At 35.6% G+C, this 23,750-nt stretch overlaps 1 non-coding gene across 1 annotated transcript; it reads right to left on the reverse strand.

Annotated features, from left to right (window-relative positions):
* Nucleotides 1-22,917: 22,917 nt before the first annotated feature.
* On the reverse strand, nt 22,918-23,047 carry LOC115871227. The gene has a single exon (XR_004047178.1). It is a non-coding gene; the product is annotated as a small nucleolar RNA SNORA20 (small nucleolar RNA).
* Between the last annotated feature and the right edge of the window lie 703 nt (nt 23,048-23,750).

Genomic DNA, 23,750 nt, shown 5'->3' on the forward strand with positions numbered 1-23,750 from the left:
TCCACTTTATCTGCTGATTTGCTCGGCATACAGATTGAATAAGTGTGGGTACAGGATGCAATCCTGACACACACCATTCCCGATTTCAAACCAGACAGGATGCCCTGGTTCTGTGTGCACAGCTACCTCTTGCCGCATTGTTCCAAATGAGCACAATATATTGTTGTGGGATTCTCATTCTTCTCAAGTATATATGTATTAATTTGTTATGATTCACATAGTTGAAGGCTTTAGTTGAGGTCAGTCCAGGGTGAAGTTTCCTTGGCCAGTTTAAAAAAAAAGAGGCTTTAGCATAGCAAATAAAACATAAAATCTTCAAATATTGCAACTCCAGGCTTGGATTTTTTCTTGAATTCTTTCTGTTTAAGATATACTGAGTAAGTTTTTCCTCTTTAGATTTCTTACTCTACATTTTTGCATATTTCTTTATAATATTTTTTACTTTGTCTTCTCTATTTGCACTTTGAAATTTTCTGTTCGGATCTTCAACTTCCTCATTACTTCTATTTGTCATAACAACTCTACAGTTAGGAGCTTCTGACATGCCTGCTGATGTTTTCTTTCTTTTCTCTCTTTTTAGTGACCTGTTGATTTCTTCATGTACAATATTCATGGTGTCCTCCCACAGCAAATCAGGTCTTCTTTCAATAGTGTTCAATGCATCAAATCTCTTCTTGAAATGTTCTCCAATTTTGGTGGGGGGGCGGGTAGGGTCAAGGTTGTATTTTGGGTTTCAATTTTTTTAGCTTTAACCTGAACTTACATATAAACAATGATGGTATGTTGTACAGTCAACCCTAACCTGGTTTTAGCTGATGGTATTTACACTTATAGCAAAAAAAAATAAAGAATAGAAAATGCTATTCAGGATGTGGAGAGGCTTGAACTTTCTTATATTGTTATGGGACTATGAACCTTTAAAACCACTTTGGAAAGCAATCTAATTCTGCCTCAGGAAAATGGGAATGGAAATACCATATGACCCAGCATTTTCTCTTCTTGGCATATAACCTAAATATACAGGGAACAAATAAGGAGCAGTTATATGCACACCTATATTTATCACAGCACTATGCACAATAGCAAGAAGAAAGAAGCCACTTAAATGCCTAATACTGAACTGATGTAGAAATACAGTTTGGTATATACATCGTGTGGAATATTAGACCATCCTAAAGAATGAGGATAAATTTGTAAAGACCTCATTATATGGAAAAAGTTTAGGACAAATACTGTATGAGACTACTACTATGACATTAAAAAAAAAGGTTTTTGCACCAAAGGAAACAGAATTTTAAGGTTAAGGAGAATCTGAGGCAATTGGGGAGGGAAGGAGAAGAAGGGGTAATAAAATATTTTTTTAACAAATAGACACATAGTAACATATAGATACAGATGTAGAAGCATAGAAAAATACATAGGTAGATATACAATAACATAGACAGATAGTAGTATAAATAGCCCGTGTGATCCAAGGATTGCAAACAGTAACATCCAACTGGAGGGGAGTGTATTACATTATGGCTTACATTTTGAGCTCCTGGTTTTCCGAAGGCTATTGATGACAGTGAAAGTCAAAAACTCATTTGCAGAATCCCCACATGGATTAAACTTTTTGTGAATTCCTTCTGACTGTTGAAAGAGTGAGCAGCTTTGCTATCAGAAAGAAAGTATAGGGATGTGGTTGAATAGAAATAAAATTAAGTGAAATGTAAACATATTATCATTTGTTTTCATGTTTTATCTATTTTAAATTTGCTCTAGTTTTAGTATTTTCTGCTTTCTTTGGGATTGTGGATTGTGGATTGTGTGTGCATGTGTGGTGTTTTTTTCTGTATAATGTTTTCTTTTGTTGTTGAGCTGTTGTTGTTTTCGGTGATTTTCTTTTTATGAAACCCAGGGCAGGTAAATAAATAGAGATAGTAATTAGAACAATAATTTCTTAGGGTTGTTACAGGAGAGATTAGAAGGAAATAGAGACCTAATAATAATGCGTATAAGAATGAAGAAAATGTTCTAAAATTTATTGTAGTGATTACTGTACAACACTTTTTAGTATACTTAAACCATTGAATTGCATTGTATGTGAATTGTATGTAAGAAACCTGTTAAAATTAATGAAAAATTATCTAAAAAATTTAAATACATATTGAAAGAAGACTTGCTTTGAAATAGAATCCTTTCTGGTGGGAGAGGTGGCCATCTGAACACAGTGCTGGGGGTGGAGAAGCAGTGGAATAATTAGCAATCTTTTCTAGTCTCTTCCCATTTGTATTGCTATCCCTCTAGCTAGAAAAGCCAGCTTGTTTTAAATGACCTTGTTCCCTTACCCTCTTCTCTAAACCGTTTGAAAAATTGATGTGGGATTTGCCCAACCACGGTGCTTTTGCTACTTCCTTGTGGATTCCAGGCATAGGCATATTATATGTGTACTCTCAGGGCTGTGTGTCTGTCCTTAAAAATATCTTAATATGTGTGCGTATCTCTGTATAGGTGTATTTGCACAAAAAGAATTAGCCAGATGATCTCGGGTTGAAAGAGTGACTTTTCCTTTCTATGTTAAACACTATTCCTAATGGATACTTTATAGCCAGAAAAGTCTACAAGTCAATCCTATTTTCACTCTAAATTTTTAACTTGAAAGTACCCTGGTATATAGGTAAACACAGTGTGTGATGGTCACAGTACCCACAATTTAAAAGGTGATGCACAGTCATTTTTTTTCTGTACTGATATATAACTAACAATTATAATGACAATAGTAATAATAACTGTTGTATAACTTGTCTACTCTATAAAAATAAAAGGTTGGTAAATATCTAATGATTAATGAAATTTATGTATCCAATTTAACTTTTCTGAATGAAGAAATGGGTTTTTAATTCCATATGATCTCATTGGATCAATGCAGCAGAAATAAGAGCAGATCAAGAAAGCATAGCAAATATTTTTTATTATAAGATGTTAATCATCAAGAATAGTGACAGAATTTGTATTCTGAATAGAATATATAATTGGTGAGATCTGAGAAGAAGATAAAATTAAATTTAGTACCTTAAAATCTATATGTGAAATTGGTTTTTCTGCACTATATATTTAGATTGCACTCAGTCAAGTGCAGATTGCAATTTACCATGGAACTGTAGCTCCTCCTAGTTGTCCAGACTTCATATTTTAAAGGCTAAAACAATGTAAGTTGAGAGTCAAGACTAACGAATTAAATATTAGAGAAAATATTTTAAATAGTGAGTAATAAATAAATGTCATTTAAAATATCATGTGCATACATAGTAACTCTTAGATTCAACTGATGCTATCAGTTCTGATAGCATTATTCCAATAAAATAGTTAAACAGTCTTTGATACATATATCAGAGGGAAGATTAATATATCATGCATGTATATGTCTTGATGTGTTCGTACAAAAATAGCAGGCACACATAAACACCAAAGATATATATATATAGTTGACAGAAATGACCAGATTAATACAAAATATTTATGCATACACATTTCATGCATCCATTACACACATCTCATAACATCTCCAGAAGTGAATTTTTACCTCCTTCACACTGATTCTATAGTAGATAATGTTACATTGGATTATATTTATATAGTAAACATATAAGCCATATGCATGAAGCACATATCACTCTTGGTAGTATTCAGGAAATCATAAAATAAATATTTGCTTTGGGGAATTTCAAGACCAGTACTGAAAGCAGTAGAGTTCCTTATAGTGGATCTGTTTCCAGGGAAGACACTAGAAATTGGCAAAGGTTGGGAAGCAAGCTGCAGGTTCTGCCACATTCCCAGCTTGAGCACTCTCACTGTGGGATGGTTGCTCAGGCACACACCTTTGGGTCCCACAGTGCGAACCCCACAGGAAGCCATGCAGCAGGATGGTGAGAGACCAGGACCCATTGACTTGGTGCTCCATGACTACTGGGCTGCAAGTCTGTATGTTTGTTCAGCTCTCACATCTTTGGGCACCGATTTCATTGGCCGGATATTTAAGTGGTCCAAGCTGGGCTCTTGGTGTGTCCGAGGGCTGAGCATAATGCACATGGGCGTTCGATGCCTCATTTGCCAGCCTGAGTGATCTCCCAGACTGGAGTAGGCAACCTTGTGCCTCCTTCTTGACTGAAGTCAGTTGCCAGGGTAGGTCTGTTTCTGTAGCGATTCCTTTCTGGATGGAAGAGAGCAATTGTAGAGTCATGAGGGAATCCTTCTGAGCGATAAGTCTCTTTAGGAATTCTAGGATAGTCTGGTGAGGGTTTGCTGCTGGGAACCAAACCTCCCTCCCATCGGGCGGTAAGACAATATGTTAGACAGGGGTGGAGCTGGGGGTGGTGGGGAAACATACTGAAGTTATCAGCATGTAAAAATGTGGTAGTTCACTTTAAGAAAATAATGTGTGGGAGTTTGTTGGGTATTAAAAAAGGTATATCATGCAGGTTAATAAGTGAAAAATCATATCTACTTTAAAAGAAAGATAAAAGTTAGAGAGAGAATCATTACATAATAGCCCATGTATTAAGTATTAAGTCATTCATATTTATGAACTCGTTTAGTTCCAAAAGAAAATAATGTTCAATAGCACAAATTTCAGCAGTGATTGTAAGCCTGCAAGTATCATGTGTACTTTTTAAGGCCCATTTAACCAATATCCTAAAGCACTCTTTGAAACCTGACCCTGAGAAACTTCTGGTCTTAGATATACAGAAACAGGAAATTGTTGTAAATGACTGTGCCACAATATATTTGGAAGAAATCTATCCTTTTGGTCACTAAATTATCTCTTTATTTCCATCAGATATTGGTTTTAGAGAGAAATTGGAATATTATCTTGTATTATCATCTTGCCTAGAAATTCATTTGAATAGAAAATGTTCAGAAAAAAATTAATTAGTATGAATTTACATATTCTTATTTTTTAATTGACAAAAGGTAGATACAGAGCACATAGTGTCAAAATTTAGGATCTGAAAGCCATTATCCATATAAATAGTATGCATACTGAACAACTGTAAACAGAATTACAGTCAGAAAGAACACTGGAGATGTCATTGTTACAAAATAAAACCCATAAAAGTAAAAGCATATGTATAGCTATAACTAGCCAAGCCAGAAAGAATTATTGAATATGGGTTTTATAGCAAAGATCTATTAGGTTAATCCCAGTACATTTACTGATATAGGTATACAGATAGCTAAATATTTTTTTCCTCTGCTGAGAACATTACTGACCATTTAATTGTTTCCTTAGTTATTAAAAAAATAGAATAAGACAAATAACATTTTGGATATCTACAAATAATATTAAGGAAAGTGCTTATTTCATTTGTAAATCTAAGTTTCAATTAAAATTACATCAAATTTGATTTATTTAATTTACCTAACAGAAGCTTTAAGATGATTTTATTTGTTACAGAATAAGTACTTGAATCATGTCATAGTTCATACATTCATTCTTTTATAAAATATGAGTATACAGAGTTATGTACTTCGTGTTTAGAAGAAATGTAAGAAAAAAAAGGTATTTTCCTTAAAAGGAAATGAGCACAAACAAACAAAAATCAATTATCACAAGTCAGTTCCAATTTGTGGAGACCTCATTTGCTGCAGAACACAACTGCTCTAAGACCTTAGAGAAGCAGGCCAGCAGACCTGTCCTTTTAGGTGTGTTGTGTGGGGTCTAAACCTCCCCTAATGAGTTAGAAGTTAAGCATATATTTTTGGGGGCATCCCCAGAACTGTTGACTTTTACGGAGATAATAAATGAGTGAAAGAGCTGACAATCAAAGCTAACACACAGAAGGAGAAATGATGATTGTGACAGGCAGAGAAGAGAGAAAGAATGAGAGAGATTAAAATACAAAGATAACTAAAAAGTAATAATGAATTTACTAAACCAAAATTCAATTTTAAGTTAATGTTTATTACTGTATCCTTTACCTAGCTTTAAACACTCCTCAAAGTGGTGTTTCCATCCTCGAACCCTTTGATCCTTCCCCGGAGATTGTTTCCTCCTGACAAAGTGCCCAAAGGGTACACACGATGAAGTCTCCCTCTCCTTGCCTCCTAAGAGCTCTCTGACAGGACTTGTCCCAAAACAAATCGACACCATGGCGACAACAATGGGCTCGGGCACAGGAACAGGTGTGAGGATGACGGGGAACCCAAACAGTGTTTCATTTGGATGTGCATAGGGTCACTGTGGGTCGGAACCGAGGTGATGGTATCTAACAATGACACTTTCTGGAATCACGCTGCACTTTCATTTGTTCCATGTCAAAGTGGCTGTTTTGGCGTCTTTGAGAAACTCAAATAGTCTCCTTGTTAAATGTTCTGTGAATTTCAGAAACAGAGAGAGGTTTGATAGGCCAAGATCAGGGTTATAGGATGGGTTGCATTAGATGGATTGGAACATGTTCAGAGCTCGCCTTTGCTACCCTCACAGAATGAGCAAGTGCATTGTCACCTGGGAAAAATTATCCCCCAAACAACTTTCCTACCTATTTTCTCACCAATTCAGTGTACAGTGTTCTTAAAACTTTTTCCTAGTTGATTGTCCTGTAGTCTTAGAAAAACCTATCAAGATTGCACTTTAGGAATGCCTAAACATAGTCACCATAATTTTCTAAGCTGACCTCTCTGTTTTGAGTTAAACTAGCTCAGCACATGCCTTTGAAATCCACTTTTTTTGATTGAACCATTTTTTTTAAACACAATTTTGTAAAAGTTTTAATGTTTTTCCTTCCTGAGTGATGTGATCAAACTTTTTTTTTGAATTTTTAAAATCGTTTTTTTAGGGGCTCATAAGACTCTTATCACAATCCATACATACATCAATTGTGTAAAGCACATTTGTACATTCATTGCCCTCATCATTTTCAAAACATTTGCTCTCCACTTAAGCCCCCAGCATCAGGTCCTCATTTTTCCCCTCCCTCCCTGCTCCCCCCTCCCTCATGAGGCCTTGATAATTTATAAATTATTATTTTGTCATATCTTGCCCTGTCCGACATCTCTCTTCACCCACTTTTCTGTTGTCCGTCCCCCAGGGAGGAGGTCACAAAGGCACCTCAATGACTATAAGACTTGTCTTTCACCATCCACTGATTGCACACATGTGCTTAAACCTGTGTTGTTGGAATTAAGTCTATACTTGTGAGAGCTTGAAATACAGTAGCAATTCTTTTTGACTGATCCTTTTTGATTGACCCAGTGTGTGTGTGTGTGTTTGTGTGTGTGTGTGTGTGTGTGTAGCCATTAAAAACAGAGGCAGGTACAATAAATCCTAACAAATAATAAATATAGATAAATTGCCCTTTTAAAAGATAAATGCATCATACCAAATTTAAAGCAAAATCATAAATTATGACATGTTCAAAAACATAAATAAAACTGAATGGCACAGGAATCATAAAAATAAAAGATGAGACAGTAATACATCAATACATTTGAACTAAAGGAAGTAGCAATATTGCCATCATAAATTACTTTGTTTTAAGCAAATAAGCTAAATATAAAAATTGCATTAACATTTCCATTTTTAAAATTTAAGCAAAACACATTTTTGTCATTAAAAAGTGATAAGTGTGCAAATTGTATATTCTAAAGCTCAAAAAATTAACATCACAAAACACCCAGGCTACAAGTAAATGTAGACACATTATTTATTTAGCATGTAAGAGTTATATTTCATAATCAGGATCATGCAAGATATTGGATTTAGTCACCTGAATTTTAACTTAATAATACTATGTTCTGAAAATCTCATCTCACTAATTAATCTTCCGTAGCATGGTGTAATTTTAGTATTAAGATCTGCTATATGTTAATGAACAAATTAAAGTAGAAAATAAAATTTACAAAATTGTGCAAGATTTTGAGATATATTTCATTAGCACTTTCATTTACTAAGCATTTAAAAATAAATTGAGTATAGGTTTACAATATAAAGAAAGAAGAGAATAAATTTGATGATGAACTCAAATAAATAGATATCATTATTTTATGATTGCCACTATCATCACTTTAATTCCGTTCTTGTTCATGCATGTTTGAACTGAAAAAGTGCCACTGTACTCCACCTATTTCTCAAGCTTTTGTCATTTAAAATACTTGGCATGGTTCTCTATGTATCTTATTCCTTATAGACTACAGTTTAAATTTCCCGTAAATTATTGGTTTGTTTGGTACGGGGATTCATATATCTGACGCTCTGGGAGACTGGGTTTGAATCCTTGTTCTACTCTTAAAAACTGCCTAACATTTAAATTGTTACAAGTGGTTTCCTTTATTATCTATAAAATGAGGATATAAATGGTATGTAATCTTGAGCTGGGTAATTATCATAGTTCTTAGTGCCAACATAGTTCAAAGAGTAGGAATAATACAATTATTTCTTTGATCATTTCAGTAATGACAGACCTCAAAAGCTTGCCCTGATTCACAGTTGAAATTATAACCGTATTGTCCTGATTACTGAATATATTATTGATATCATGTTGAGGAAATATCTTTACAATGTACACGCATACACAACACATTTCCTCATAAAGTCGCCCCATCTCAACTCCCATAGACAACGCCTTGGATTGCCCTGTTCCAGTCCAGTTGCCCGCCTTTCAATGTCTCTGGATAGCATGCTGAGTTCCAAAATAATAGCTATGGAAATTCTTTCCCAGTGATGTGAGAGAGCCAGCTTACTGACTCGTGAAAACTGATCATAATCTTATAAGAAATGTGGACATTATTCTGGTAAATTGAAATCAGAAAAGATGAGAGGATTTATTCCATATCTTTTAATGTTATAAATAAGATCCAGCTCTTTCCCTTTTGCATATGTTTCAGGAGAACCACTTGATTAACAACTGCAAGCACCCACTGTATCTTTCTGCTCCTTTACAATCCCTTGAATCTGACATTACACTTATCAGGCATTCATGTTAAATCAGAAGGCGCGGCATTGGCACTTGCTTTCATGAATCTTTTATATCAGAAAAGTCAGGGACAGCACAAAGGTACGCTTATTCATCTATTTTTTGCCACTAATGAACCCAACCTGGCTGGTTGTTTAAAGGATACATCAATTTTAATACCTGTGAGGTTTTTTGTAAATCATGAACTACAAGACTTAAGTGCCATAATTATCATTTAACATTCACTTTAGCTGCATTTTAAAATCAGACTTTATCAGGTCACTATTTTTTAATAATTATTTAAAAACAATTAGCTAATTTATGAAATTATGGATGTTTGTATCACTAGAAGTCATTGCCTCTTGAATTTTATAAAAATAAAATATTATACTTTTGAATTAAAGATTGTGGTGTAATTCCCCCATCCCAAAAAAGAGGGTGCTTTAAATAAGTCACTCTTAATGAAAGAAAATAGCTGAAAGTGCTGAGGTCACTGATGTTCAGTTGTATGATGAAATCAACTTCATTTTCAAGGTATGTTTCCTAATTAAAGATATTAAGAATGTCATAAAGAGAATATTAATAAATCGATTAATTTGAAAAGGTTCAAATTTTTAATATATACTTCTTTATTAAAAATCATAGCGAACACAGATAAATATACTATGGCATTTAAGAGTTTGTGTTTTAGGGCCCTCATTTAGAAGGGCTTATTTTAAAGACCTGTATCTGGTATTTAATCATAACTTTCCACATCTTTAAATTAAAGTAGGTTCTGCAAATTGTATAAGCTGGGGTTTTCTGCTCTAAGTGTCTCGGTTCACCACTTGGACAAGTGACAGATAGACCTGGCTATTTTTCCAAAGGGTTTCTCACTCAATTGACTCACTCACCCGACATTAGTCATCATGTCAGAATTTGTCTGTGTATATCCTTGAGGATATGTACAAAAAATTATTTTATAAATACCCTGAATTTAAGCACATTCTAATGAATAATGATTATGTTAGGAGTTTCATTTATTTTCCAAGAATTTGATGCAAATATCAGACATGAGAGCAACATATCATTGTGAAATTTTATACATTCTGTTTCGAAGAATAGGATTTTATGGAAAAATATCCCATTTGTTGTTTTCCTAATGCTGAACCATAGATAGTTTCATCTTTTTTTTAACTGTTTTTAAATTTTTCAAATGTTTAAGATATTATGCCTTTATGTAGAAGTATAAATTGAATTAATAATGTCAGTTGTAAACTGACATTAAAGCTTGTCCAAAAGAAAGTCACAGATTATTGAAAGGACACATTCAAGATCACTGTCTGAAATGGGAGTAGTCGACAAAAATTCTTTAGATTATGGAAAAGCAAGATTGTTGCTTTGAAGTTTAAAGTGGCTCTTATCAAATGAAGAGTTACAATCTATTGATATTAAAATTTTAAACTCATTATGGCCTCATTAATATGAAACCAATATTTTTTATGTGCTTAGAGGATACTGAAACCATGTAAGTTGAAAGAAGTACACACTAGTAGTGTCTTTGGGCCACATATCACTTCTTTATTACTGGAACATAGAGAAGTCTTGAGAAATCTACAGAGAGACAAAGAGGGTAGCTCTCACTCACTTGTATGTGCATAGATACTTGATATTTTTATCCTTTGGACAGTCTTACCCTCTGGGTCATCAGAAGCACGGACAACCATCATTCTCATTTGTGAAATTTCCACCTGCACACACCCTAATCTGTCTGAGGTTGGAACCAAATCTTCATGGATTTCAGAAATATGTTATACAGTGAAAGAGCAAAAGAGTAGAATTGAATCAATTGATTCAATTAGTTATTAATCAATTAGTGATTCATTGCCAAATTAGTGATCCTCAAGATAAATCGCTCATTACTCACTGACTGAAGGAATAATCAGTCACTGACTAAAGGAATAATCAGAAAGAAAAAACAAAGACTGAATGAAGTGAAGAAAGAGCACGAATTATGTGAGAAAGCATTAAGAGAAATCACTTACATGTCTTCAGAATTCCAGAATAGGAAGAGACAAAAAAGAATATAGGAAAATTGTTGATGAGTTATAGAAAAAATGTCTTAAATATTGTGTTAGTCTGGGAGTTAGAGAAACAAATCCAGACATACTCATATGTGTATAAGAAAGAGCTTTATATACAAGAGCAATTGGATATTATGAAAACATCCCAGTCTGGATCATGTCCATAAGTTCGATATTAGCCCATATGTCTGAGAGCAATCTATAAATTCATCTTCAGACCCATGTAACACATGCAATGACACTGAATGCAGGAAGATCACAGGCCAGTGGGTGGTAAATCTTGTGGATCCAGTGGTAGTATAAGCATCTTAGCACTTTCCTGGGTCTTCACATGGCTCCCTGACTCCAGGGCTCTAGAGTAGCTTCACGTGTCTTGTCAGGAATAAGGAGAGAGCGTTGTGTGTCCTGCCTTCAGCATGCTATTTACCTCCATCCTGTGTCCAAATGAGGTCATCAAAGCCATGGCCTGATTGAAAAGCTAAACTCCACCCCTTCACTCTTAAGTATCAAGTTGACACTAGATTATGTAACTGCCACAAACATCATGAAAGGCAGAAAGATGTGCATTCAAGTATCTGAAGGAACCCCAAACAGGATAGACCCAAAATCCTAATCAAACTTTTCAAAACCAAGGGAAAGGGAACATTCTGTGAAATGCTCACAAAAAATAAAAAGTTACCAACAAAGAAAACGAATAAGACTAATCTCTGAATTTTCACCCAAAGCCATGCAGACAGTTAGGCAGTAGTGTGATATATTTTAAATCCAGAAAGGAAAAAATAACTCAAGAAAAAATCATTTTCCAATCAAAATTAGACCTCAAATATAATGGTGAAACTAGAACATGTCTAGAAAAACAAAACAAAGAAATTTGAAAAAGAATAGAAATCTTACAAGAACTACTGAAAGGTATTCTTCATAGAGAAAATGAACAACTGCTGACAACAACTTCAGATAATACACGACTGCATGACTCAGCAATCAATACAGATATAGAAATACTGAAAGTTAACAAACTGAAAATAAGGAACCAGAAACAACTTACAGTAAATAGTATTATAAAGTAAAAGGAGGGAAACATATACTTCAAATTTTCCAAGTAAATCGAAAATAAAATATATTTTAGGAACCTGGGTAAAGTTAAGTGTGAACTTAACGAAAAATTATGAAAGCTGGGGATTCCTAGCAGAGCTAGAATTAACAGCAATGGAGAAGAGTGCTACATACATAAAGCATGAGTTGCATGGGTGAACACTCAGACTAAATGAGCGTTGGATGGACAGTGGGAGATACTCATTATATGCCTTCTATGCCACTCCACATCTATGTTGGGTTCCAGAATATTTGACAGAGGGTCTTTGTACATAGATTCAAATAGATTCATGAATGTTGTGAAGCATTGTGTGAGAAATGTTATGAAATTTTATTAAACATAACAAAATACCTTGAGGAAATGAGACTATGGATTAGGGACTCAGAATGATGGGATTGGGGGCCACCAAAATCAATTGACATGATATTTTTCACAAAGAAAATGGTCCATGCCATAAACAGCATACAGGGCTGGATCTGAACTCCTCTAGCTACCGTCTTGCCATAAGGCAGATGTTAGACAAACCTTGATGGTCCATCATTTTTATGTATATTGATACCAAGCCCTCCTCCCATGACATTATGTCTATGCTATGTTCAAGATGGCCTTGCTGAACCCACCGACAACTCTCACCGTTAAGTGGTTTATTATGGAATTTAATGGGTTACAACAGTCAAAATCAGCAATCAATCATTGGTCTTTCAGCCAGCAACCATGTCTTTCTCTGTTTCTCAGCCTCTCAGCCTTTGCCTCCCTGGGCCAGGAACCCAGCCTACCTGTCACTCGGTCTCACAGTTCCATAGCGTCAGATCAGATGAGAAGAAGGTACCGCATAGTCTCAGTGCTGCACCACTGAGCCTCCTTTCCACAGTCTCTGGTGCATTGAGCATCGATTATTGTTGTTGTTAGGTTGGTTCCAACCCATAGTGACACTATGCACAACAGAAATAAATAAACACTACCTGGCCTTGTGAAATCCACACAAGTCTTCCTGTGCTTGAGCCCATTTTAACAGCCACGGTGCCAATCCTTCTCATTGAAGGCCTTCCTCTTCTGCCTTGTCCCTCCACTTTACCAAGCATGATGTCTTTCTTCAGGGATTTGTCCCCCCTGAAAATATTTCCAAAATATGTAAGATGAATTTTCATCCTCTTTGCCTCTAAGGAACATTTCGTCCAAGACAGATTTGTTTTTCTTTTCAGCATTCCATGGTACATTAACTAATCTTCTTCAGCACCACAATGCAAATGCATTGATTTTTCATCTGTCTTCCTTATCCAATGTCCAACTTTCACCTGCATATGAGACCATTTAAAATACTATAGCTTGGGTCAAGTGTACCTTAATCCTTAAAATAGCACACTTGCTTTACTTTCTTTTTTATCCTAATAAATCATTTTATTGGGGGCTCTTACAGCTCTTATAACAATCTATACATTAATTGTATCAAGGACTTACTTTTCCAATGCAAGACAAGAAGTCTCATCCAGCACTACCGTTTAAACCAGTGATCTTGAATCTATTCTTTCAATGTTGCTTGGCTTTCTCTGTGTGTCCCAGATAATTCTTATACACTGAGGAAGGGTTTTGATAAACAGTGGTTGTGTTTTAGTCAATCACACCCCCCAAGGAAAACAAGGGATGGGGTCTCAAGTCACACCCTCTTGCAACATAGAGTCTAAAGATGCCCCAAGGAAAAAGGTGTGGCTTCGACCTTACACTCCCCTAAAGTCAAGTGTTAATCCCATTCTAATTCTATTCGTATAGTAGAGAACAAACTCCAAAATTGGGTTAAAGAATTATGGCTAGAAAAGCCATATTAATTGAATACATCTGAGAAAATATCCTCTTTCTGTGAATAGAAACATAGGGCCTCAATATATTCTGAGCAGCCATCTAAATTTGAACTATTAGTCTGCCTCTGTCCAGAGAAAGGAAGAGTGTTGAAAATAAAAGATAAATGTAAATAATTAGACTAAGAAACAATAGATCACAGGAGAATCTGCCTTCAAGACCTTATACCAGAATAATTAAATGGTTCTCTATTTTTACTGATTAGAAAAAAAATATTGTAGAAGGTTATAGAACTAAAGAGACATGTAGACCTGAACTTAAAATCGTGAAACAAAGTCATTGCTTACTAGTTAGATAGAGACGGGTAGAACCCCACCACATGGCTCCTAGTCACCCTTCAGAGCTGAAACTAAAATTACCTCTATGACTCAATTTTCACCTTGAGTGACCCTCTTAGTATCTGAGATACCTGTACAGATAGCCTGTAGCCGACAGTATGGCAACTGAATGGCATTTACAACCCACCGAGAGGTAGCTCAGAAGAAGGCTGGGTGATCTGCTTTTCAAAGGTAGCAGTCTTTGAAACCCTATGGAAAAATTCTAGCTTGCACATCTTGGATCCCCATGACTCTATAGCAATATGCAGCAACGTTGTATAGTCCAGTCTCATAATCTGAGGAGCCCAATCGGCACAGTGTTTATGAATTCCGGGTGAGCAGTTCGAAACCACTGACTTGTCTGTGGGAGAAAGTATCTTTCTACTCCTGCAAAGAGCTATCGTCTCAGAAGCTGACATGGCAGTTCTGGCCTGTCCTATAGGTTCCTACAAGTCAGGACTGACTAGATGGAAGTAAGTGTATTTAGACCGCAGTCTCATAATAGTCCTATGATGTAATTAGACAGAAATTATTGTGTTGTATATGATTGACACAGGTTTGCTTACTTGAATTAAGTCAGAATTATTTATGATTCTTAAGAGAAGACAAGGATTTCTACTATGAGAAAGATTTATATACTTGAAACCCAAAGGGGCATTTCTGTTCTGCCTAGAAGTTCACTATGAGTCAGAATCTACAGATGTTAGTGAATTTCATTTTGTTTTGAAGTTAAGTAGGCAGTACTTCAAATAATAAGTTATTTTCTGCAAGGGGGCTAATGATTTATAATAAAATTCACTGAACTTATTTAAAATAAATCTCTATAATTTATCAGCATTAATTGATCAGTAAATTATAATGCATATGCATTTCCATCTATGTGTAAAGTTCTTCAGTTCTGAAAATACATTTCTTTGTTAATTTTAACCAGCACATAGGGTTCTGATATAGTAAGGGACTGTGTTAGTCTGTGTACACTAGAGAAACAAACTTATAGACACACTCATTTGTGTATAAGAAGTTTATATACAAGAGCAATTGAATATTGCGAAAACATCCCAGCCCAGTCCAGATCAAGCCCATAAGTCCGATATTAGCCCATATGTCCAATACCAATCCGTAAATTCCTCTTCAGACTCATGAAACCTATGCAACAATGCTGAATGCAGGAAGCTAACAGGCCAGTGGGTGGACAGTCTTGTGGATCTAGTAATGGTGGAAGCATCTCAAGACTTGCATGGGTCTCCACATGGCTCCTCCAGGCCAAGGCTCTCGCTGCCATCAGCATAGACCCACGTGTCTTGTCACTAGAGAGTCTCTCAGGAAGTGAGCATGTGCCCTGCCTCTGAGGAGCTATGTACCTCCTCAGTGCCTCCAAATGAGGTAATCAAGCTGCAATCTGATCAAGAGGCTAAACTCCACCCCTTCACTCTTAAGCCTCAAATTGACAAAAGATGATGTAACTACCACAGGGACTGTTGTATACAATTAAACATGATTTTTTTTTACTCATCTTTAAATGTTGTGAATAGTAATATGTGTGTGTTCTCCCATGTCTTCTATTTTTAATTTGTCATCATATTCCTTTGAACTAAACTATATCCACTGTGTACTTTTACAAACCAAAGGCTTTAACATATTTGGCTAATTACATACTTCAATTTATCTGTCTTGATTGATTTATGCACTTTTGAAACCAATAAGGATGAACATCTATGAATAAATATATTGATTTTTTCTTGCCTAAGCAATCTTGTAAAGAGTATTTTGAATATATCTTTAAAATTCTAATACCATAATAATTGTTTTTATGACTTTTCCAATGACCTTTAAGGTACTTACAGACATACGTTTATAGTAAGGAAGTCTAAGGAAAGATATCTCAATAAAATTCTGGAATAATATTGAAGAGTTTTCCCTATTCTTTGCATAGAATGAGATATCAAAGATTGAGGATAGTGAGGAATTAAACCAGCATCCTCCTCCTCATCATTTTATTATTAAATTTTTATTGATATTTATCCTTTAGCTGAAGTGATGAAGACCTTCATAATGGATTTGAAAGTCCTGTCCAATCTGGGGATATTTATAGATAGAAAAATAAAGCATCAATAAAAGTTCCTTGTAGAGTTTTTGAAAATATTCATGAGTCGCACTATCACCCAATAATATCCTACAAACAATAAGAACATTAGCAAAATGAATAGTAATTAAATGCTTAATTCATTTTTGTTTTAGCCAGTACATAAAAAAACCTACATTCCTAATATGCTTCCATGTCAGCATATCTAGATATTGATGTATGTAATGTGCTTCTATCATGCTCCTGTGGTACAATATTTAAAAGTTGCAGCTCCTAATCAAAAGTTCATCAATTGGAACCTCCTAGCTGCTCTCTGGGAAAAGATGTGCAAGTTGATTTTCATAAAGATTCTCAGCCATGGAAACCCTATGAGGCAATTCTATTTTGTTCTATGGGGTTGCTACAAATCAGTTTCAACTTGATGGCAAAAGGTTTGTAGGATGGTTAAAATTCCAATTCACATAATTTCATTTTGTATTAGTGACTTACAGTTTGCTAATAACTTTTATTTATACTTTTATTTATCGTTACAAAACAAGCTTCCTGTAGACCCTGGATCGAAGTCTGAACTTAGGGTGTTTCTTCATAAAACTCAGATTTATACTTATTTCCAACTTTATTATTATTATTACCACTACTACTACTACTACTACTACCATTTTGCTCTTCATAACCAAAATTTGAAATATTTCCTTAGAGAAAATATAGGGCTATTTTGACATCTTGTCAAGAGTCCAGTTGCTGGAACATCAGGTTTGGTAAAGTGGCGGGGTATGGAAAGAAGAAGGAGGCCCCCAATGAAGTGGATTACAAAGTGGTTGCATCAATGGGGTAATATAGGAGCAACCACAATGACGGCACAAGACTGTGCAGTGTTTCATTCTGCTGTGTGTAGAGTTGGTAAGGATCAGGTCCAAGTCATGGCACTTAACAATAACAAGAGAAAATATTAGTAAGTCAGATTTTCCAGGGAAGAGTCAGTGTTTAATTCAAGTTGCAAATTAGAGGAATTATCTCAGCAATTATATCTGTGAAGGTGAGAGACCAATAGATCAGGGAAAGAAAAGTTTTCATCTAATGTATCATTATAAAACAAGCCTCCTGTAGACCCTGGAGGGAAGTCTGAAACTAAGGTGTTTCTTCATAAAACTCAGATTAAGTAAAGAGATATGAACTTGGCATCTCTACCACACAGGTGCCAGTACCTCATTGTGTACATGGGCAATTTAGTGGGAAGAAGTCCACTCTAAACTCTTGGCAGGGACGCACCTAGCAGCTCTAAGGGATATGAGTGTCTCTAAATTAAGCATATCTGTGAAAAGCTCAGATTTAGACCCTGGTGCAATTCATATCACTCTGCTTTTTAATATAAGTACTCTCTTTTTAGAAACTGCTACCCCCAAATCAGCATTGTTCCAGATTCCAAACATCCTTTTCCTACATGGATTCCTTGACACCACCCTACCACCACCACTGTATCCTCCTCACCCCATAATCCTTATTCTATTTTCTGTCTCTACAGGGCCATCAATCCTGGCTTTCATATACCAAAAAATGGACAAACATCTAACACAACTTCCAGAGGGTGATCCCCAATGTTAGAACTCCTATGAGATACACTTTAATATGTACAAATAAAACAATGCAACCCAAACATACAAAACATTTGGAAACAAGGTCAGGTCCAGCATGGATCCTGGGAGGATTCTGCTGACAAAGTTTAAACTGTCAAGTAATATTTATGCCTTTGATCTTCTATATTCAAGTATCTAATGTGTTTTCTTTAGTGGCCACTTGTCTCTCATCCTTCAATTATGGATAGAAGGAGTTCACTGGAGGCTGATTTCTATGTGGTTCCACAAATGAATCTGGGGTCCCATTGTCATCCACAGCCTCTGCAAACAGAATTCTCACAATTTAGACTCTGATACTAATCTTCCCTTCACTTCAATTATATGATTCAGAATCCTTCAGTGGCTGATGTTGGTGTTCTTCTTCCATGTAGACTTCAATAACATCTCCCTTAGATGACTGCTTATTTGGAGACAAGCCTTAAGATCCCAGATATTATTTTATCTAATAGCCAGGCACCATTAAATTTCTTCACCACATTTTGCTAAAACACCAGTCCCCTCTGTGTGCCCTTCCTGGGGGTGAATATCCAACAGGGCCATGATATAAGAGCTAATTGTTTTTAAATTGGAGCTAGGATTTAGTATAAGCTCGAAACCTATTCCTTGACCTATGTTTTTTTTTGTTGTATGGGTCCTTTAATTTATTATCACTAATAAACTAATACCAATGTCATGTTATTCTGTTTTATTGGTTTTTGGTGCATCACAGAGGTGCTAGTTCATTGGGGGTTACCCTCTTGAAGCTGTAGTATAAGTTTAAAGTTACCCTCTTGAAGGGGGTTACCCTCTTGAAGCTGTGGTATAAGTATAAAGAGTCCTAGAAGAAAAAAATATATTTGGAAACTGATTATGAAAACAAGGGTAAAATTCTGCTTGATGATATCATATTACTCCTGTCTTGTGAAATTGCTGTCCTCTTATCTTGGTCACCACTTCAGCCTGTCTAGTGAATTGTGTGGTGAGATAACCTAGAACCATATGGCTGAGAGTTCTGATCTCCTAGTTAGGCCCTTTGTCCATATGCTAATAAAATTGAGCAAAGTAATACAGGTGGTATCCAATTGGAGTATTTTTGGTGACAAATGCTTAATAGGCTCTCATCTCTCATACTTCTTCCTCATGATTAAGTTCAATTGCCTTTGTTATGATGGTGAATTCCACCCTAGCTTGATTATCTATTGGCACAAAGAATCCAAAAGAATTGAATGGCAACATAGTATTTGTTTGTTTATTTGTTTTTAAGTGACTATTGTGCTGTTCCTTGTACTATGACTTAGTCAAATGAAAATAGTGTTCCAGATTCCTAGATCTTATATTTGCAGAAATGTAGAGTAAAAATATCTCAAAGGTCGAAATTAAGTTATGGCACATGAAGAACTTTTGTAGCCCTTCGTGCCAGGTCCTCCAGGGATTCCAGATCTGTTGGCGTTACAGGAGTAGTAAAGAACACATCAAGTGAGATGATATGATTGTAGGTGGGGACGTCTTTACCTTAGAAGAGAGCTGAGGTGGCACACGGTATTTTTCTTAGTGTATGGCAAGTGAAATGAAGAACTTTAGGAATCAGGAAGGTGACACTGAAAAACTTATTTGACATGTAAGGCTGATCAGTGGGAGAGGTTTGATCAGGAACCTGGGAGAGAAAATAAGAGGAAAACAGACCGGAAAATCTGGGATAGAGTGATGGTAAAAATATAGATAGAAAGATAGGCATTGATAGATAAGATACTTAGATAACTTAAAGATTACTTCTGTTTTAATTTTATTGATATTTGAAATATCTTCTTGATTATTTATTTTTATATGCCTCAGTTGCTTATTTATGAAATTTATGTATTAATTTTATTGTGAGAATGTCAGCTACGGAGTCAAATGTGTGATAGAGAGGGTTTTGGCAAGAGCAGTGGCATTCAAAATTCTGAAAATTCTATTATTCTTAAAAATAGTTCTTGCCACAATAATGGTGAACTCAGTAATTCATAATAAGAAAATCACAAACTAAAAATTGTTTCAAATGGAAACTATTGCTGTAGCCCTTTGAATAGGCAGCAGCATATCAGAAAAGAACACAGATGTGTCAGATTAACAAAAAGAAATTTATCAATCTTGTTCTATTATCAACTAAATTTCTGGAATATCGATCATTATAGTACTTGGAAAAGATGCTGAGGTAGAGGTGGGAATGTTACAGGGCAGATCAAAAGCAACGGTGTCACCTAGAACAATGCCTGCACCAGAGTAGATGTTTATAAGGTAAATTAATCAGTGAAAAAAAAGTAATGGCATCAAATTAGGACAAAGCAAGCCAAGAACTGATACTGAGATCTTCAGTAACATTTTGATAATGTTTAATAAATACTAAATATTATTCTACTTGAAATTGATTAAATTCAAGAAAACATTGTCAAAGCAGTCACATTTTTATCCTACGAAGAAGATAAAACATTATTTTGTTATAGTAAATTATTACAAACTTATTATTGTGTATGTGTTTCCAGATGCATATGCTTTGTCTATATCTTTCTAGTATGATACAACATATTTTGATTAAGAATTCAAAGTTTGGACAGGTTAGTAATTACACACGAGAGATATAATTTTAACCAAAGTCCTATTACCTTTCACAACTGTATGTGTGTGTGTGTGTGTGCGCGCTGTTTTTATTTTCTTATCTCAAAGTGTCTCAAAGTTGGAAAAAGTTAAGACTACATGAAGTAATTCTCGCCTTTACAGACAGGGCAAGCTTTCCAAGCTTGCCCCTCTGGGGGATTAACTCATTCCAGATTCTGAGTCTCACCCTGCAAGGGTTGACGCTTTACTCAGATTTTTAAGAACAAATAGGTCCTTCACTGAGAAAAGCTTAGGGACTTCTGAGAAGAAAACATAAGACAAATCCTATATTTAAAATAATGTATTACTATATTTAATTTAACAAATTTTAACAATTATTTTTTTAACAAATGTTGGAAATATTCTTGGACCTGGAATAATAGCCTTACTGCTGGAGATATAACATTAAACTAGACAGACAATATTCATTCCTTCATGGAACTAAGAATATAATGGAGTATGAAAGACAGAAATAAATGTAAAAAATGTTATATAAAAATGATATGTAAATTTCATTTGCCACAGGGACATATGATGAATAATGTTGATAGGAGGGTTTAATTTTAGGTATTTTGGTTACAGTAGGTCACATTGAAACAGTGACATTTGAATAAAGATCTACAAGAGAGGAAGAGTTGCAAAATGCAAAGATCCCATGGTAAAAAACATGCATAAATGTTTGAAAACTACCAGTTGGTCAGTGTGATTAGAGTGAGTAGTCAAGTGTGCATGTAGCAAAGATGAGGGTAACACAATAAAAAGCAAGTCAAATTGATCAGGTACGAAAGTTGTACATCGAGTCGCTGTGAGTTGAAGCTGACTCGGTGGCACCTAATGACAGCAACAACAAAGTACTACAGCCCGTGCACTGAGGGAACCATGGCTCCACGGTCGGTACAGAAGATTCCAGCAAGCTTGCACTTCATCCTTCCCTTCGCTGCATGTTACTTGTTAGTTGCCTTCGACTCAGTGAATTTGGAAAATCAACCTTTCTATTAGTCATCTATATCTTAACAATTTTCATCACCCAGGCACATCCATGTCTGTTTAGAAAACTAATTTAAGATCAGAAGGTCAAATAATGAATGAAGTGTTAGGGTATAAAACAGTTCATTAGTAATCTCAATGTTTTCTCTTGCTAAATCGATACATTCTTTTTCATTAAGGAAAGAGCTTTTCAAACAACAGAATACATCAACTTATTTCACGGCTCCTACATCCCTATTTTAGTTAGGTACTACTAAGTCAGTTTCAACCCTAGTGACATTGTGCAAAACAGAACAAAACGCTGCCTGGCCCAGGACCATCCTCACAATTGTTGTTATGTTTGGCTCCTTGTTGCAGCCCCTGGGTCAATTTATCTCCTGGAGGGCCTTCTTCATTTTTGGTGCCTTCTTCTTTACAAAGCTTGAAATTCTTCTCCAGGAACTGTCTCTCCTGACAACAGGCCCCAAGTATGTGCGATGACTTCTTGCCAGACTTGCCTCTAAGGAGCATCTGGCCACACTTCTTCCCAAACAAATCACTTGGTCCTTTTAGGAGTCCATGTGTTTTCAATTTTCTGCCAGCACCAGAACTCAAATGCATTGATTTTTCTTCGGTCTTCTTTGAATAATCCACTCAATGCCCCATTTTCACAGATATATGAGACAAATGAAAATACCATGGCTCAGGTCAGGTACCTTAGTTCTCAAAGCAACTGTCTTGTTTTCAAAACTTTAAAGAGGTCTTGTGCAACAAGCTTACCTAATGCAACCCATCTTTTGATTTCTTGGCTGCTGTTTCCATGAGCATTTATTTTTGATCCAAGGAAGAGGAATTCTTAACAATTTAAATATTTTCTCCATTTATCAAGATGGTACTTACCTGTTTGTTCAGTTGGGAAGATTTTGGTTTTCTTGACATTGAGTTGTAATCTATACCGAATGCTGCAATCGTTGATCACCGTCAGTAAGTGCTTCTAGCCCTCCTTACTTTCAGCAAGCAAGGTTGTGTCACCTTCATGTGGGAGGTTGTTGATAAGCCTTCCTCCAATCCTGATGCTGCGTGGATTAACTGTGTGGATCATAGCAAACTATGGATACCCTTGAGAACACTGGGAATTCCGGAATGCTTCATTTTGCTCCTGTGCGACTTGTACAGAGATCAGGAGGCAGTGTGTGAATAGAGAATGGAATATTGCATGGTTTAAAATCAGAAAAGGTCTAGGACAAGGTTGTATTCTACATCCCTAGATGTACCTAATTGCATTCCTATTTGATTCTCTGCCCTTCGCCCTTTTATATTAAATTGACCAACTTTTTCTTTTTTTTTTTCTTTTTTCTTTTTGCCAATGTCCAGGCCATGCAGAAGAGAGAAAATGATTATTTTCATCTCAATTTGCAAGGGTCTCATATATTTTATCCCATGTGTATAACTGCTCATATCACTGACAGACAATAGCGGCAAATCAATGGGAAACAACTTCTTCATCTTATCTCTGCTCACCATGATTCTACACATGCCAAGCAGAATTTCCACTCATATTGTTCACTGTAATGTTGGTTTCTCTAGAAACATAAGCAATCCCTCAAATTCAATACAGTTGTAATATTTCACACACACAAAGTAATAAATAGTATTAATGTATAAAGTCAATAAATATTGAATGTTAAATATAAAAGTGGTCCTGAACATGTTGCTTTCAGGAAGTGATTTTATTTCTTTATAGCAGTAAACATCTGATGTACTAGTAAACACCCCCATGAGCAAATGAGAGAATTGATTGATTAAATAGTATCCACTAAATTTTATTATTGACACAAATATTTCCCTTTTCTACTCACACCACTGGCATTGGGCTGATTAAGGTGAGTTGCCGGGGCCAAAGAAATACCAGCAGAAAATACGATTCAGTGTTTTGTTTGTCAAGTGCCCCTTCTTCGACAATGATAGGTAATGTTACATACAGAGGATGGCTGATTAATTTGGGTCCCTGGATAAGGGCATGAAAAATGGAGCTGAGCTTACCTGGGTCATATAGTCTTTTAAAAAAATGGTTTTATAGCTGCTTCCCTGCGAAGCTAAAGATTGGACAGTTGAGTGAACACAAAAAAGAAATGCATGGCTATTGAGGCAATTCTGACTCATAGCAACCCTACAGAACAGATTAGAACTGCCCATG

This window comes from Echinops telfairi, unplaced genomic scaffold (genome assembly GCF_000313985.2).
Source record: "Echinops telfairi isolate 266 unplaced genomic scaffold, ASM31398v2 ScPeMD7_3533;HRSCAF=4204_1, whole genome shotgun sequence".
NCBI classification, from domain to species: Eukaryota; Metazoa; Chordata; class Mammalia; order Afrosoricida; family Tenrecidae; genus Echinops; species Echinops telfairi.